Raw genomic sequence first — 16,537 nt, 5'->3', positions numbered from 1 at the left:
TGACAAGTGGTCAATGTTTGGTCAATAATGGGGGTACAGTACCATCATATACCATACTTGCCTACACCCTCACACTTACACACGCCTACGACAAGAGGCATGGGTGGACTCAGGCCTCCTGTCGTAGGCGTCTGTACACTAATTGAGTGAGTGTTCCCATGTCGCGTCGTAGTGAATGAATTACTACACAACGTGACCTCCACTGTAAACATTAATCTCTATGTTCACGCTGTGTTCTTTTCCTTTGTCTAATGAGAACTTTTGTTAAATACCCCCACCCCCCGCTCGTGTTAATGTACTGTACCTAATGAGTCATTTTTGTCCACTGTATATTTTCAGTCTTCGGCCCGCTGAACTTTTTCAAAAAACCGTAACCTCACCTATCCTAACATAGCGTAACCTAACCTAACCTCCAGGTAACGTGAGGGTGTTTTAATCATCAGGTGAAATAAGCTGGGGGCTAATCTTCAGGTCAGGTTAGATAATAGATAAGTAAGATTAATTAGGTTAATTTGGGTCAGGTTAGGCTCCGCCATGGGAGGAACATTACATTTTCATGAGAATATTGTTAATTATAGGTTATATCCAGGTGTACTCTGTGTGTGTGTGTGCGTGTGTGTGTGTGTGTGTGTGTGTGTGTGTGTGTGTGTGTGTGTGTGTGTGTGTGTGTGTGTGTGTGTATCCTCCTAAACAGACTTCTCTCTGGGAAAACTTCCTCCCAGAATCTCAATGTGGCTTTAGACCATCACGTGGCACCACTTACATGATCCTTGCTGCCTGCCAGATACAGGAAAAGTGCAGAGAACAGCGTCGTGACCTGTACATGGCTTTCATTGACCTAACCAAGACCTTCGACTCAGTCAACAGGGAAGCCCTCTGGTGGACCCTCAGCCGATTTGGCTGCCCACCAAAATTCATCACCGTTGTGAGGCAACTCCACGATGGCATGAACTGAAGTATCCTGTACAACGGCACCCAGTCTGAGTTCTTCCCATCCAAACGGGGTTAAACAAGGGTGTGTACTGCCACCAACTCTCTTTTCCATTTTCTTGGCTGCCTTCCTTACTCGTGCCAGTGCCAATTTAGCCGGCGGGGTGAACATCGAGTACCGGGTGAAGGGTCTTTTCAACACAAGACGACTCCAGGCAAGAACAAAGGTGTCGTCAGCTTCCATTACTGAACTTCAGTATGCAGACGACCTCACCCTTGTTGCTCACACTGAGCACGACCTACAGGAGATCCTGAACACCTACGCAAATGTGTATGCGCACTTCAGCCTTGAGGTGAATGTGCGTGAGACTCAGATTCTCTTTCAACCTGCCCCTGGGTCTGACACACCTCCACCATCCATCCAGCTTAACGGTACTACCCTCTCTAATGTTACCCACTTTCGGTACCTCGGCTCCCACCTGTCCACCACCGCAGACATCGATGAAGAGATTCAGCACCGGATCAGATGTGCATCTCAAGCCTTTGGCAGACTCCGTACCCGTGTCTTCAGCTGTTGGGAGCTGAAATTATCTACATAACTGCACGTATATCGACCAGTGGTCCTCCCCACCCTGCTGTATGGCAGTGAGACATGGGTCACACACAGGAGGCACCTCAAGGCACTTGAAAACTTTCACCAACATAGTCTACGTTCCATCCTCCGAGTTTGCTGGGAAGACAAGAGAACAAATGCCAGTATTCTTGCTGACACCAACTGTAGGAGCATCGAGGCTACCATTATCCATGAACAACTACGCTGGACTGGCCATGTTACCCGCGTGGACGACAGTAGACTGCCAAAGCAGCTACTTTACAGTCACCTAACGAATAGTAAACGTAACGCCGGCGGGCAATTGAAAAGGTATAACGAATGTGAACGACGCTGCGGGTCCCGTGTCGGCCTCTTTAGTCACCTCAAAACTCACCAACTTTGGTGACATCCTAAATAACTCATATCATTGTATCATAGCTGGATGATCGTCATACTCGATTCCGAGTGACAGCAATGTAGTGTGTGTGTGTGTGTGTGTGTGTGTCGGTAACTTACCTCTATCAGCCGGCCGGTGACGCTGAAGGCTACGTGGTGTAGAATTTCCTGCTTCCCGTCACTGTTCCCGCGACCAGCCACACATTCCTGCGGTCAGAGACGTATTACAGTCTCCTATACATATTGTTGTATACGCCGTCACATACACTCATACATACAATCCAATATATATATGCAAACAAAATCATGGACATATCATAATACGCAAAAACATTTCACAATCTAATGTATACGCAAAAACACCTACACAAGCTCATATATACGTAAAAACACCTACACAAGCTCATATATATGCAAAAATACCGACACAAGCTCGTATATCCGCAAAAACACGTACACAAGGTCGTATATACGCAAAAACACGTACACAAGCTTGTATACACGCAAAAATACCGACACAAGGTCGTATATACGCAAAAACACGTACACAAGCTTGTATACACGCAAAAATACCGACACAAGCTCGTATATACGCAAAAACACGTACACAAGGTCGTATATACGCAAAAACACGTACACAAGCTTGTATATACGCAAAAGTACCGACACAAGCTCGTATATACGCAAAAACACCTACATTATCCATTATACGCAGTCAGATATACATGCAACGTACACAGAGTGTGCCAGCGTATCCAGTTATCAAGTCAGGTGTGTTACGCTAATTCCACTACAACGCATGTGTGTGTGTTACGCTAATTACACGTCAGCGCAGGTGTGTGTTGCGCTAATTACACGTCAGCGCAGGTGTGTTTCTTTTATATTGAGCGTCATAAGTAGTCATTGTAGCTAGTAACGCATTTTTGTCCTTCCTATATACGCTTGTGTGTGTGTAGCGTATGTGGTTGTATGGCAGTTATTGTTATTGTTATTATTATTATTATTATTATTATTATTATTATTATTATTATTATTATTATTATTATTATTATTATTATTATTTTATTATTATTATTATTATTATTATTTTATTATTATTATTATTATTATTTTATTATTATTATTATTATTATTATTATTATTATTATTATTATTATTATTATTATTATTATTAATGTTTTTTTTTAGTTATTTGTGTAATTTCGAGCTAAAATATTATAATTAATACTGATTATCGGACGCAATGACATATTATCGGACACTAACGGAATTATCGGACATACAGACAATAATCAGACGCTAAAGTTATCAGACAAATAAATCAGATGATACATGTACATTAGAATTAAAAAAATGGGGTCAATATTTTTAGAGGACACATTAATCTCGCGGATATAATTATTAACGGATACATAGCGGACACATAAATTAGCGGATACAGAAAATAGTGACTATACTAAACGGGAACATTAGAAGTACAATAACGGTTGAGGCGAATAACGGACACATAATTAACGATACCGTATACATCCATTAGTTAAGTCAGTACAGGTGGTTAACGAGGTAATTAACGAGGTGGTTAATGAGGTAATTAACGCGAAATATTAATTATCTCTCAACTTGATTAACGATTATTATGATGAGCGATAAAGAACGTACTTTCGTTCATTTGATTTACCGGATTGAATAGCGGAAAGTGTTCGGTTTACCGGACATATTACCCGATTTTCTCTGGTTTACCGGACAGATTCCCGAGTTACCCGATTTTCTCTAGTTTACCGGATAGATTACCCGATTTTCTCTGGTTTACCGGACAGATTCATGAGTTACCCGATTTTCTCTAGTTTACCGGACATATTACCCGATTTTTTCTGTTTTTTCGGACAGATATCCGATTTACCCGATTTTTGTCTAGTTTACCAGACAAATGACCGATTTTCTCTGGTATACCGGACAGATTACCCGATTTCCCCGATTTTCTCTTGTTTATCGTACAGATTTGCGGAGAAGTTGTTGATTGGACATATTAGGTAAAATATATTCAGATTACAAGACAGATTAGCGAAAAGAGTTAGATTAGCAGATTAAAAGGATTAAGGGTTATTTGACCAGATTTAATATCGCCGATTTAGTCCATCAGGCAGATTAACGTACATAGCTGAGATGAAAACAAAAATACACGGACAGATACACGTACATACAAGCGAACATCTACACATACGAACGCATACATACACACACAAGCACAAATGTATACATACGAACACGGACGTACATAAACACAAGCATACACGTAGATATCCGAACATAACCACGGACAAACACGGTCGTAAAACGGATATACAGATATACAGGCAAACAGAACAGTTACATACACACGCATGTACACACAGTTGAAGATCTACTGTACAAACACAATGACAAATGTTTACACAGAAGCATCACGTACACACACACACACACACACGTATACACGGATACATAACGGACATATTAACGGATACACAAACTAACGAAAACATGAAATTGGCTAAAAAAATATTGTTTAACGAGAATTGACAACACGTACATAACAAACACACACGAAAGGTACACACGAGAAGGTTCATGTACGCATTTTTTATACGCACAAGGACGACAGGGCTATGGTCATGACGGTTAACATACATACATACACAGTCTAAAACACACACGTACACAGATTTACATGCACACATACACAGATTAACATACACAGATTATCACACACACACACACATGTACACAGATTAACATGCACACGTACACAGATTATCACACACACACACACACATGTACACAGATTAACATGCACACGTACACAGATTATCACACACACATACACACACATGTACACAGATTAATATGCACACGTACACAAATTAACATACACCTACACACATACACAGGCAAACATTCACACATACACAGACTCACGTACACATACACACATACACAGACTAACGTACAGATTAACATACACACACGTACACAGATTAACATACGCACACACACACACGTACACAGATTAACATACACATAAAGAGTTAACAAAGCTTAACGTTTATATGGTCACTCAAAAGTGTGTGTGTGTGTGTGTGTGTGTGTGTGTGTGTGTGTGTGTGTGTGTGTGTGTGTGTGTGTGTGTGTGTGTTTATATAGAGGGGATTATCTGTACATTTTCACACACTCGCTCTTTCCACACACACTGGCTCTATTTACACACACACTTGCTCTTTCCACACACACTGGCTCTATTTCCACACACACTTGCTCTATTTTCACACACACTCGCTCTTTCTACACGCACACACTCTTTCTACACACACTCGCTCTTTCCACACACACTCGCTCTATTTTCACACACACTCGCTCTTTCCACACACACTCGCTCTATTTCCACACACACTCGCTCTTTCTACACGCACACACTCTTTCTACACACACTCGCTCTATTTTCACACGCACACACTCTTTTCACCCGCACTCGCTATCTTCACTACACCCCGCCATTATCACCATTACTATGGACACTATTAATTAACGCCACTATTATCCAGGTGTGTATTTGGCCAGGTGATACAGAGTCAACAATAGAGAGATCAAAATAAACCCTTGTCAACGTGGGTTTTTACCTGTCACCCGTCAAGTGTATGAGAGTACACTTGCCGCCCCCTCCACCGCCCGCTCGTGGCCACCCAACACCTGTATATCTGCCGCTTGTCCTCCCTGTTCGTTTTTGTGGCCACCCAATGTATGTTCGTTCTTGTGGCCACCCAATATATGTTCGTTCGTGTGGCCAACCAATACATGTTCGTTCTTGTGGCCACCCAATACAAGTTCGTTCGTGTGGCCAACCAATACATGTTCGTTCTTGTGGCCACCCAATACATGTTCGTTCTTGTGGCCACCCAATACATGTTCGTTCGTGTGGCCAACCAATACATGTTCGTTCTTGTGGCCACCCAATTCATGTTCGTTCTTGTGGCCACCCAACACCTGCCCGCTCTAATGGCCACCCAACATCTGCCCACTGTTATGGCCATCCAGGTATAGGTGTTTAATCATCAGGTGAAATAAGCTGGGGGGCTAATCTTCAGGTAATGGCACAGCTTCTTAGTCATTCAGTTAGTTGTTAATTACTGTAGTTACTTATTAGGTAATTAGCATCTTAATTACCTTGCTACCGGGGGGGTGGTGGTGGATGGTGGTGGTGAGTGTCACTACAGGTAGACGCAGGTGAGACAGTGTCACTACAGGTAGACACAGGTGAGACAGTGTCACTACAGGTAGACACAGGTGAGACAGTGTCACAACAGGTAGACACAGGTGAGACAGTGTCACTACAGGTAGACACAGGTGAGACAGTGTCACTATAGGTAGACACAAGTGAGACAGTGTCACTACAGGTAGACACAGGTGAGACAGTGTCACTACAGGTAGACACAGATGAGACAGTGTCACTACAGGTAGACACAGGTGAGACAGTGTCACAACAGGTAGACACAGGTGAGACAGTGTCACTACAGGTAGACACAGGTGAGACAGTGTCACTACAGGTAGACACAGGTGAGACAGTGTCACTACAGGTAGACACAGATGAGACAGTGTCACTACAGGTAGACACAAGTGAGACAGTGTCACTACAGGTAGACAGGTGCAGGACAGTGTCACTACAGGTAGACACAGGTGAGACAGTGTCACTACAGGTAGACACAGATGAGACAGTGTCACTACAGGTAGACACAAGTGAGACAGTGTCACTACAGGTAGACACAGATGAGACAGTGTCACTACAGGTAGACACAGGTGAGACAGTGTCACTACAGGTAGACAGGTGCAGGACAGTGTCACTACAGGTAGACACAGGTGTAGGACAGTATCACTACAGGTAGACACAGGAGAGACAGTGTCACTACAGGTAGACACAGGTGTAGGACAGTGTCACTACAGGTAGACATAAGTGTAGGAGGGCAGTATATGACTTACCATAGTGGTGGTGGGCGTGGGTGGTGCAGCAGGTGGGCGGCGGTGGTTCACGCCCACAAGTTCCACACTGGCGACGCAGACACACACTGTAGGTGAGGTGCACACTGTGTTGGTCACGGGACGCCACTAATCAAGGCCCGACCATTACCCTACCAAGGTCGGACAGCCGCGCCGCTACTCGTGTCCAAAAGAAATCCTCAACATGTTGCGAGCGAGCGACGACTTGCCAACTTTACTGAGGGTACTGTAACACACACCGTGGGCGGCAGGGCCATGTGGGCGGTATTATGGCCACTTATCGCGGTACTGCAGTATGTGGTGGGCCGCGCCACCACAGGACTTCCCCGTCAGTTGTGGCCTGACAGTTTGTCAACAACAACTCCTGATTGCACACGAGCATCCCAGCTCCCCCTCCCCTTCCCTTCCCTCCCAGACACGCTAAACCAAGCGGTCCTTAACGTCGCTCTCGCACACCTGTTTCCCCGCGTTCCGGGCCTCTATAAACCTGGACTCAACTGGTGGTTTAAGAACTTTAGTTCGGGGTGTCAGCAGTGCAACTGACATACCTCCACGGCTCAGCGACTGGCCGGTGACTGCGCTCTGCTGCGTGATGACGAACAGCCACACCGCCGCCTCCTAACACCTGCGCAGGGAGCCCCGATGCTCTTTATCTTAAATACCTCATTTACATGTATTAATGTTGTTATTTTGTTTCCACGACAACTGCACAGCGTCAACGTGTACTTACTAAATTTGTGATTGTCACCGTTTTCCTGTGTGGGAGGTGAGGCCCCAGCGAAGCGCACGTCAGGTGTTTACAGAGGCTCGAACGCTCCGACACACGGCGGCCAGCCCATTACCTTGACAAAATCACCTTTCCCAGAAATCCTTCACATAAAAACTCATTATAACTTTCTTAACATTTTTAGTTGATTATTTATGAATAAAATAAACAGTATAAGATATGTTACCAACTTTTCACGCTTGTTTAGTTTATCATTTCCAGAGAGATTATTTGTCGGGGGGTCGTCGGGAGGGTTGGTTAGCATGGGAGTTCCAGCGGATTCTCCGTCATCCAGGTTAGCGGAGTATTACGTGAGTGGCACAATCACCTCCACTATTTTGAACTTCAATCTCAACATGTTCAACAGTACACTGCAATGTTACTGTGTGTTCACTCCCACTGGTTGAACAATAAATATTTATCCCTGACAGATAACGATAATCAATTTGGGATCCCGTCAGGTTAAACGATCGAACGATATAAATTGCTGATAACGCCGCCTAATAAGAAATTGTTTACCAGCGGACAACACCTATGACAGCCTTCACAGTTCATAGTATATATCTGACATCACCATAAAACACCACCAACCCCTTCCCTCCCCAACCCCCCTCGTCTAATCCCCTCCTTGTTACGAAATAAAAAACACACCCACCCTCTTCGTGGCTTTTAAAAAATACCAAGTGTTACTGAGCAGGCTTAAAAAAAAATTATATATATCCTTTAAAATCTGAGCATCAACGAAAAATTGCAAGACGAAATGTTTATGGATATTTTCATATCACGTATACAAAAAAAATGACTTCCTGCTTTGAGAAGAGAGAGAGAGAGAGAGAGAGAGAGAGAGAGAGAGAGAGAGAGAGAGAGAGAGTCTTTCATCTCCTTGGGCAAAAAAGATAAGCTTTTCTCGCCACGGGGTAAAAGCTTGGGAAAAAAAAACCTTAGACAAGCTTAACTGCTCTAAATATGTGGAGTTATTCTTGACCCAGGATGACCTTATGGGGTTATTCTTGACCCAGGATGACCTTATGGGGTTATTCTTGACCCAGGATGACCGTATGGGGTTATTCTTGACCCAGGATGACCGTATGGGGTTATTCTTGACCCAGGATGACCTTATGGGGTTATTCTTGACCCAGGATGACCTTATGGGGTTATTCTTGACCCAGGATGACCGTATGGGGTTATTCTTGACCCAGGATGATCGTATGGGGTTATTCTTGACCCAGGATGACCTTATGGGGTTATTCTTGACCCAGGATGACCATACATGCCGCCCCTGACCTCTACTGGGAATGTAAGATATTGATCGTGTTAAAGGAAGTTGTTTGGCCTTGTGACAACTTATAAAACCTGGCCATGTCACGACTTGTACATCCTGGCCATGTGTCGACTTATAAAATCTGGCCATGTGGCGATTTATAGAACCTGGCCATGTGACGACTTATAAAACCTGACAATATAACGACCTTAAAAATTGGCCATGTAGACATCCTAGAAAACCCTTCCTTGGCCATGTGACAACCTTGACAGCCTCCCTTGGCCATGTGACAACCTACAGAAACTCTTTTGGCCATTTGACGACCTAGAAAACCTCCCTGACCATTTTAACATGTCCATCTCTCTCCCACCATTGAGACCACCTGAGGTAAAATGGCCTCCTTTACCTCACTGTCGATTAAGCCTCTTCGAAGATGAATAATAATAATAATAATAATAATAATAATAATAACAATAATAATAATAATAATAATAATAATAATAATAATAATAATAATAATAATAATAATAATAGTTCATTCAATCGTCGTTTAAACTTACAATTGGGTGGACATGTATGATATATAGAGACATTATACAGTACAGCACCAGTATACACAAGGCAGGTACATAGAAAAGGTATACAGTTTCCATTGTACTTTACCTTGACAGTACAGGAATAAAACATTCAACAGTGAGCCAATTTAACCCAGGATCAGATGCTTGTTTCCAGTTGGTATATTAGTAAGATTTTTGTTTTCAATTCATTATATATATATTACAATATCACTCTTATAATCTACGTGTTGTATATATCCGTCCGGCACAGTTTATAATCTTTCCGTTTCCCAGTACCTCATTATCTTTATTTCCGTCTATTATATTTTACTTCGCCACTTATTAGCTCACTAGACGTTCGGGTGGTTGGTCTAGACTAGTGTTTCTCAAACTTTTTCACTCCATCCCCCCCCATGAGCAACTCTCAACATGGCCCCCCCTTCAGTTCTCTCCCAAGCCCCTCACAAATAATGATGACAATAAACTGTTTTGGTTCTCTTCCTTTATTTTAAAGTTTTCAATCATCAAACAGAATGCATATTTTGTTACAGTTCAATGGGATGGATGACATTGTTTCCTTTCAGTCAGTCGACCGATTCGAGGTTGAGTCACTGATAAAGCACATCTCACGTCTGGGTCCACATGTAACTGGCTTCGGCTTTTATTCTCTATTTGAAGAAGGTGGAGAAACCAGATTCACATAAATAAGTAGTAGAAAATGGCAAGAGGACTCCAAGTGCGATCTCACTAACTTTTGGATATGACTGATACATTGAGCACCAGAATACAGTCATTTTCTTCATAGAGGTCTCTGGCAGCAGAATCGTTCTGAGATCAAGGAATTCGTCTGAACAGGAACTAGAATCGTGCAATCTGAGCGAATCCGTTGGAAATGAAAAACTAGCTGAACAGGATACTGTCGTGCAATCTGAGCGAATCCGTTGGAAATGAAAAACTAGCTGCTGCACCATACTGTGTAAACTGTACCGTATGGGTATTATGATTACACACAAAAAATGACGTAAAAAAGATTTCTTCCCTAGCAAGGCAAAGTAACAAAAAAAAGTTGAATCAGAGTTTCCACATTTTCTCCAAACATATACTACTTACACTAGCCTGCCATGGCTCCCCTTAAATCTTGCCGTGGCCCCCAGTGTGGGAAACCTGAACAACTCCCATCTCATGTGTGTCCGGGCCAGAGCAGGACTCGAACCTATGACACAATATTGAGTGATACGTCAACACCCACTAGGATAACTCCACCACTTCTCCTCCACACACAGAAAAGAATGATCGACTGGTCTGTGTTATGTCAAGAGAACGCCAAACTCATGAAAAACAGTCCTTGTAACCATCCTAATCGCCCAATCCATACGTAAACACCCGCTGAAACAACCCACCCACCCCCCTAACGCCCCTGAATCATGCTGTTAACAAGTTACTCCACACGTAGGGCCCCATCTCCCGTCCCCTGAGTCACACCAGAGATCCATTCGTCCTCCACTATTCTTGAAAGGTTAAAAGGTCTTCAACAATAAGGCACAGAGAAGTTACCCCCTCCAGGCTGGGTGTTTACGTGGGTGGCAAAGTGGCCATGATAAGCGTTTATGTTGAAGTCTATACTAGCCTGTAGCACCTTAGAGAATTCATCCCAGCCTGTAGCACCTTAGAAAAGTCATCCCAGCCTGTAGTACCTTAGAGAAGTCATCCCAGCCTGTAGTACCTTAGAGAAGTCATCCCAGCCTGTAGCATCTTAGCCTGTAGCACCTTAGAGAATTCATCCCAGCCTGTAGCACCTTAGAAAAGTCATCCCAGCCTGTAGTACCTTAGAGAAGTCATCCCAGCCTGTAGCATCTTAGAGAATTCATCCCAGCCTGTAGCACCTTAGAAAAGTCATCCCAGCCTGTAGTACCTTAGAGAAGTCATCCCAGCCTGTAGCATCTTAGAGAATTCATCCCAGCCTGTAGCACCTTAGAGAACCCATCCCATCCCAGCCTGTAGCACTTCAGAGAACCCATCACAGCCTGTAGCACCCCCAAAGCCAGAGGGAAACTTAGACAACCGCAAGGAACAGAAAATACAGCGATCGTGTTCCCATCAACCACCCACCCGTCCACCCGACAGAATCAAGGCATCGCAAGGAGTGACAGACACGCAAAGACTGGCATAAAGATTGACAGAAACGCAAACATTGACGCAAAGATTGACGCATAGATTGACTCAACCTCCTCCCCCTCTCTCCATCCCACTGTAAACATCAAGATCTTGTAACACCAATTTCTCACACAACATCTTCCCATAATGATCCTATAGAAATTTTCATAACACACACACACACACACACTGCTCCAGACAGCCCCCTTCTGAGCGCCCCGTCCTCAAACAATGGCCCTTGCAGAGTTAACCTTGACATATCTTAAAAATATATATATATATATAATAAACACAGACGTATACATCGTCACTCCCCTTTACACATATACTTACACACACACGGAACCCCACACATACTGTACACACATAAATGCACAACCACGAACATACACACAAACATGGAACCTCCACCAATACACACGCAACTATCCCACATCTACTAGTACATACACACACGCATACATATACACACACACACACATACACAAACACACATAAAAACAAGAAAAAACATACTGAATAATATTTACTTTAGTGGGACAGCTGATTTATGGATTTCCGGAAGAGCTGAAATACACTGTTATATATATACGGTTTACGATAAAGATTTCCCTTTTACGTGAGGTGGGAATAAGTGTACATCAAAGGGGAAATGGATTCATTCATTTCCGGCGATAGGCGTTGAAAGAGTAAATTATATACACACACACACTTTCAGCAGCCCATAGTGACAAAAGGAGACAGATAACAAACAACCAATATTAATTTATGCCAGTACAACGAACACAACCACTCTACCGTCTATATTTTTTAATCGACACTTAACCATTAGGTTAGGTTAAGGGTGGCTAATCCTCAGGTGATCAGACAATATTAACGGGGTTCAGTCACCATTCTTTGAAACGGTGGTTCAGTAACAGATCAAACGGGATTCGAACGTTGACCGACACGATCCCAAGACCCAGGACGAGTTTGTGTTGAAGAGCCAGATCGATATTGGGAACAAAGAGGCTTGAAGGACGTGGGTATGAGGGAGGGGGGTAGATGGGAGGAGGGAAGGTAGGAAAGAGGGAGATGGGAGGAAAGAGGTAGGAGGGAGAGGATGAGAGGAGGGGGGTAAGAAGGAGAGGGATGATGGGTGGGAGTAGGAGGAAAAGGGTAAGAGGGAGGGTGAGAAAAGGGGGAGAGTAAGAGGAGGGGAAGGAGGAGGGTGAGAGGAGTGTAAGGGGAAGAGTGAGAGAAGGGGGAGTAAGGGGGGGTGAAGAGAGGGTTAAGGGGGAGATCAACCATTCACATAACTGCCCCTTCAAACATAAAACAAAGGGCCCTTACAACTGAGACCTCCAGCCAGGACAACCAACATCACTACCACCACACACACACATGAAGATTATCCCTCGGCTTATTTCACCTGATGATTAAACAGTACAAACACACTTAAGCTGCCTGGGGGGAAGGAGGGTGTTAAGTTAAGCTAGGTTAAGTTAGGTTAACATTAAGGTGGAATAAAGTAGGTTAGGTTAAGGCTGGACTAAGGTACAGGTTAATCTTCAGGTGATAAAAACAATAACAGACTACTGGTCACATTTACCCAAGACTCCACACAAGAAAAACACCGACTCTTACGCTCTAAACTCCTGAGGGCTGGCCGCCAGGAGCTTGTATATATTCTCACAGCTACTCACTCCTCCAACCTCCTAGCTGAGACTTCTCCATGAATTTCTGAGTGAGACAAAGCGACGCATATCGTACAAAGAATAATTTACACAAAGGAGGGAGGAAAGTTATTGTTCTCTTACTCGGAGCAGCTTGTGATAGAAACAATGGCGTCACTCGTACTTCAAACTGTTTTTATTTTTTTTGTCCCTCGTGGTTACGCTGTGACAGATGTCTGATGGGTGGAAACCTATTATTTAATGAAGTCGACAGCTCCCGCCTAACAAATAAGACCATTAAGAGAATAGCCTTAAGTCTTCCATGAAAAATCAAGTAAATATTAAGACGTTCAGTATTACCAAGAGATGTTTTTCCCAGCAGACAGACAGACAGACGAAAGGAGAATAAAATGGAATTTGTGATGAGTCATACTTCGTCTTGTCTTTAAGCATGTCAAGACGAGGCACATTTCTCTTGAAGCTCCTGTTTCATGGTGCTAAGAAAGCCGATTTTATTTTTACCCAAATTATTTTAACTATTTTCGGCATCAAAGCTCCCTCATCATAGAAAACGTGTAATTGTCAATTCTCAAGTACATATTAACTAAATACTGTAATACAAAGCCTGCAGGTGATAAGCATCGTCCCTTCATCAGTAAGTCTTAATTAAGGGCCGTATTCAAGAACAGTCATGGGGTGTACGACGCCATTTACGATCACCCTGATCTTGTTTCAGGAATATCACCTTTTCGAAGCTCTGGAAGTTTCGATATTTTGAGTACTACTAGCTTATAATTCCCACCAGGAAACTTGCTTCGAGACTCTTCCAAAGCTTCGAAAAGTGCAGTTCCATGTGTTAAAGGCGATGGTGGTAGTCCAGCAGGTGGCACGAGGTGTTGTGTGGGGACGTCTCAGGACGGATGAGTGTGTGACGTTCTGCTGTCTTGCGTGATAGGTGTAACGGTCTCGAGAACGAGCGTAGACTCCTGTCATAAGCCATATACATTTTTATTTTTAACAGCCATTGCATTACTATACATGAGTGTATTTTTGTCCAACTCATGCCGATGATTTACGGATTATGGTTTATGTATAGACAGAAAGCAGGTAAATAAGACAGTGCTCCTCAAATAACATAAATAAGAGACTTTGGTGGTAGGTCAATATGTCAAAACGCCAAAAGCAAGGAACCAGGTAGATGCTGAAGTTGTTTTTGCCAACTCCAAATCCTTGCCTGGTGGTTCCTGAGCAGCTTGCTTGTGGGACAAATCTTTTTCATTCTTGAAGCTGTATAGAAAACGGAAAACCAGCAACAAGGGTCTCTTGGCAAGTACGTGATATTGTAGTGGATTTCTCCCCTACAAACGCTGTTTGTCGCTGAGTTGCCGACCCCGTGAATTCCCCAGTGTATGCCTCGTGGTCTGGGTCAACCAGCGCCGCCATACATCACGGAGGTCAACTACTAAGCCACGCCTACCCCCCGCTATTTAAGACCTGACCTCGTGGTGACCTCTCTCTTTCTACCTACACCAACCAGCCAGCAACACCTCCTCCTCCTCCGCCTGCCTGGCGGCCCTCGCTCCCGCCGGCGAGCATGACGACCCACAAGCTGGTCCTCCTCTGAGCACCCTCACCAACCAGCTCTCTCTACTCAACGCTTGTAACCATGCTGCCTTCCCAGCACCAAGCTGCATTGTACATCCAATACAACATGTATACAGAGAGCACATTGTGAGTTTCCTTTCTCCATCCCATCCTGAGTGAGAACCAAACATCACATACCCCACAATATAACTTGAACACTTCTCCATGGGGAATTTTTTTGTACACTGTAAATATTATCTACTATATTTACCATCATAAGTTCACAATAAAACCGAGTGATTTATTTATCAGTGTTCCAATATCGACTATGGGTCATCAGTTTATGATTACATATGCAAATAACCAACTGGAGTGTCGAAGATATTTTAGTGTTTACTGTACTGTATATGAATGTGGAATTCTCTCCTAGGTAATGTTGCGTCTCTAATATGGGTAATTCTTTACTTTATCTCCACAGATAATTGCATTGTTAGCGAAAAAGAAAATCACTACTTTTAACTAAATTACCATCACCTTTCTCCAAACAACTCTACCATTTACCAACCTTTAGTTCTTCATACAATTATTGTGACGATAATTCTAGTAAATGTCGCCGCTTTTAAAATCCTTACTATAATGATAAGAACTTTGTGAAGCAAAAATGTATACGTTTGTTGGTGGTAGCAACCTCTCTCATACATCATTGGTTCTTTTAGGTTGGGGAGTCTGAATTCAGGAGACTGCCTTTAAGATGTAGTTAAACAAGATCTTTAGCTAATAATAAAAGCACGTACCTGACTTTCCTAGTTTGGTTTTGTTACCATTTTAGAGTTTTCTTGAGAGCTTTTGTCACTGTTCCTCTTTTCTTGATTTCCACTTCCTCTTTACTCTTTATTTTCCTCTCTTTTTCGTTTCGTGATGTTTTGAACTCCCCCCAGTTATTAGACCGTAAAAATTAAAACTCTGTGAGATGGATGCACAGTACAGTAGTGTGCACGACTGTAGCTATTGAACTTCCTGACAACCTGTAGAATAAAAACAGACACTATATACGTACTGTACACTAGGGTGTGTTATCTTGTGGTGAGGCAGAGAGTAACAGAGGCTGGGGTAAGACACTAGGCTGTTTTCTTGTGGTGAGGCAGAGAGTAACAGAGGCTGGGGTAAGAAATGAGAGGCTAGAAAGGTAGTGAGAAGTGTAGGGTAAAAATACATGAAGGTGAAAGAAGAGAAAGGGGAGAAGAGAAAAGGATATAAGTGGAGGGGTGAGAAAAGGCGAGATGAGGAGAGTAAGAAAAGCGTGTAACAAGTTAGAGGTGAAGAAGGATTACAGAGGAGGCGACAAATGGATGAAGTGATAAGAAATGTGGAGGAAAGTATGAGAGATGAAGAGGGGAGATAAATAAGCGAGAAAAGGATAGAAACGAGGATAGATTAAAAGTAATAAAGAAGAGATGGAGAATAAAAGCAGTTGAGATACATGAGATAGAGCGTACAGAAGATAAAACAGAGATCTATTCAGGTTATAATTGTGATCATTAGGGTGAAAGTCAACAGGGCTTGTTATAAAACTGAATTTCAGAATCAATCCCCAATTTGTAAACGACACAGACAATC

This window comes from Homarus americanus, unplaced genomic scaffold (assembly GCF_018991925.1).
Source record: "Homarus americanus isolate GMGI-L3 unplaced genomic scaffold, GMGI_Hamer_2.0 scaffold54679, whole genome shotgun sequence".
Lineage (NCBI taxonomy): Eukaryota > Metazoa > Arthropoda > Malacostraca > Decapoda > Nephropidae > Homarus > Homarus americanus.
The sequence above is the reverse complement of the archived record's forward strand: the minus strand, read 5'-3'. Positions refer to the sequence as shown.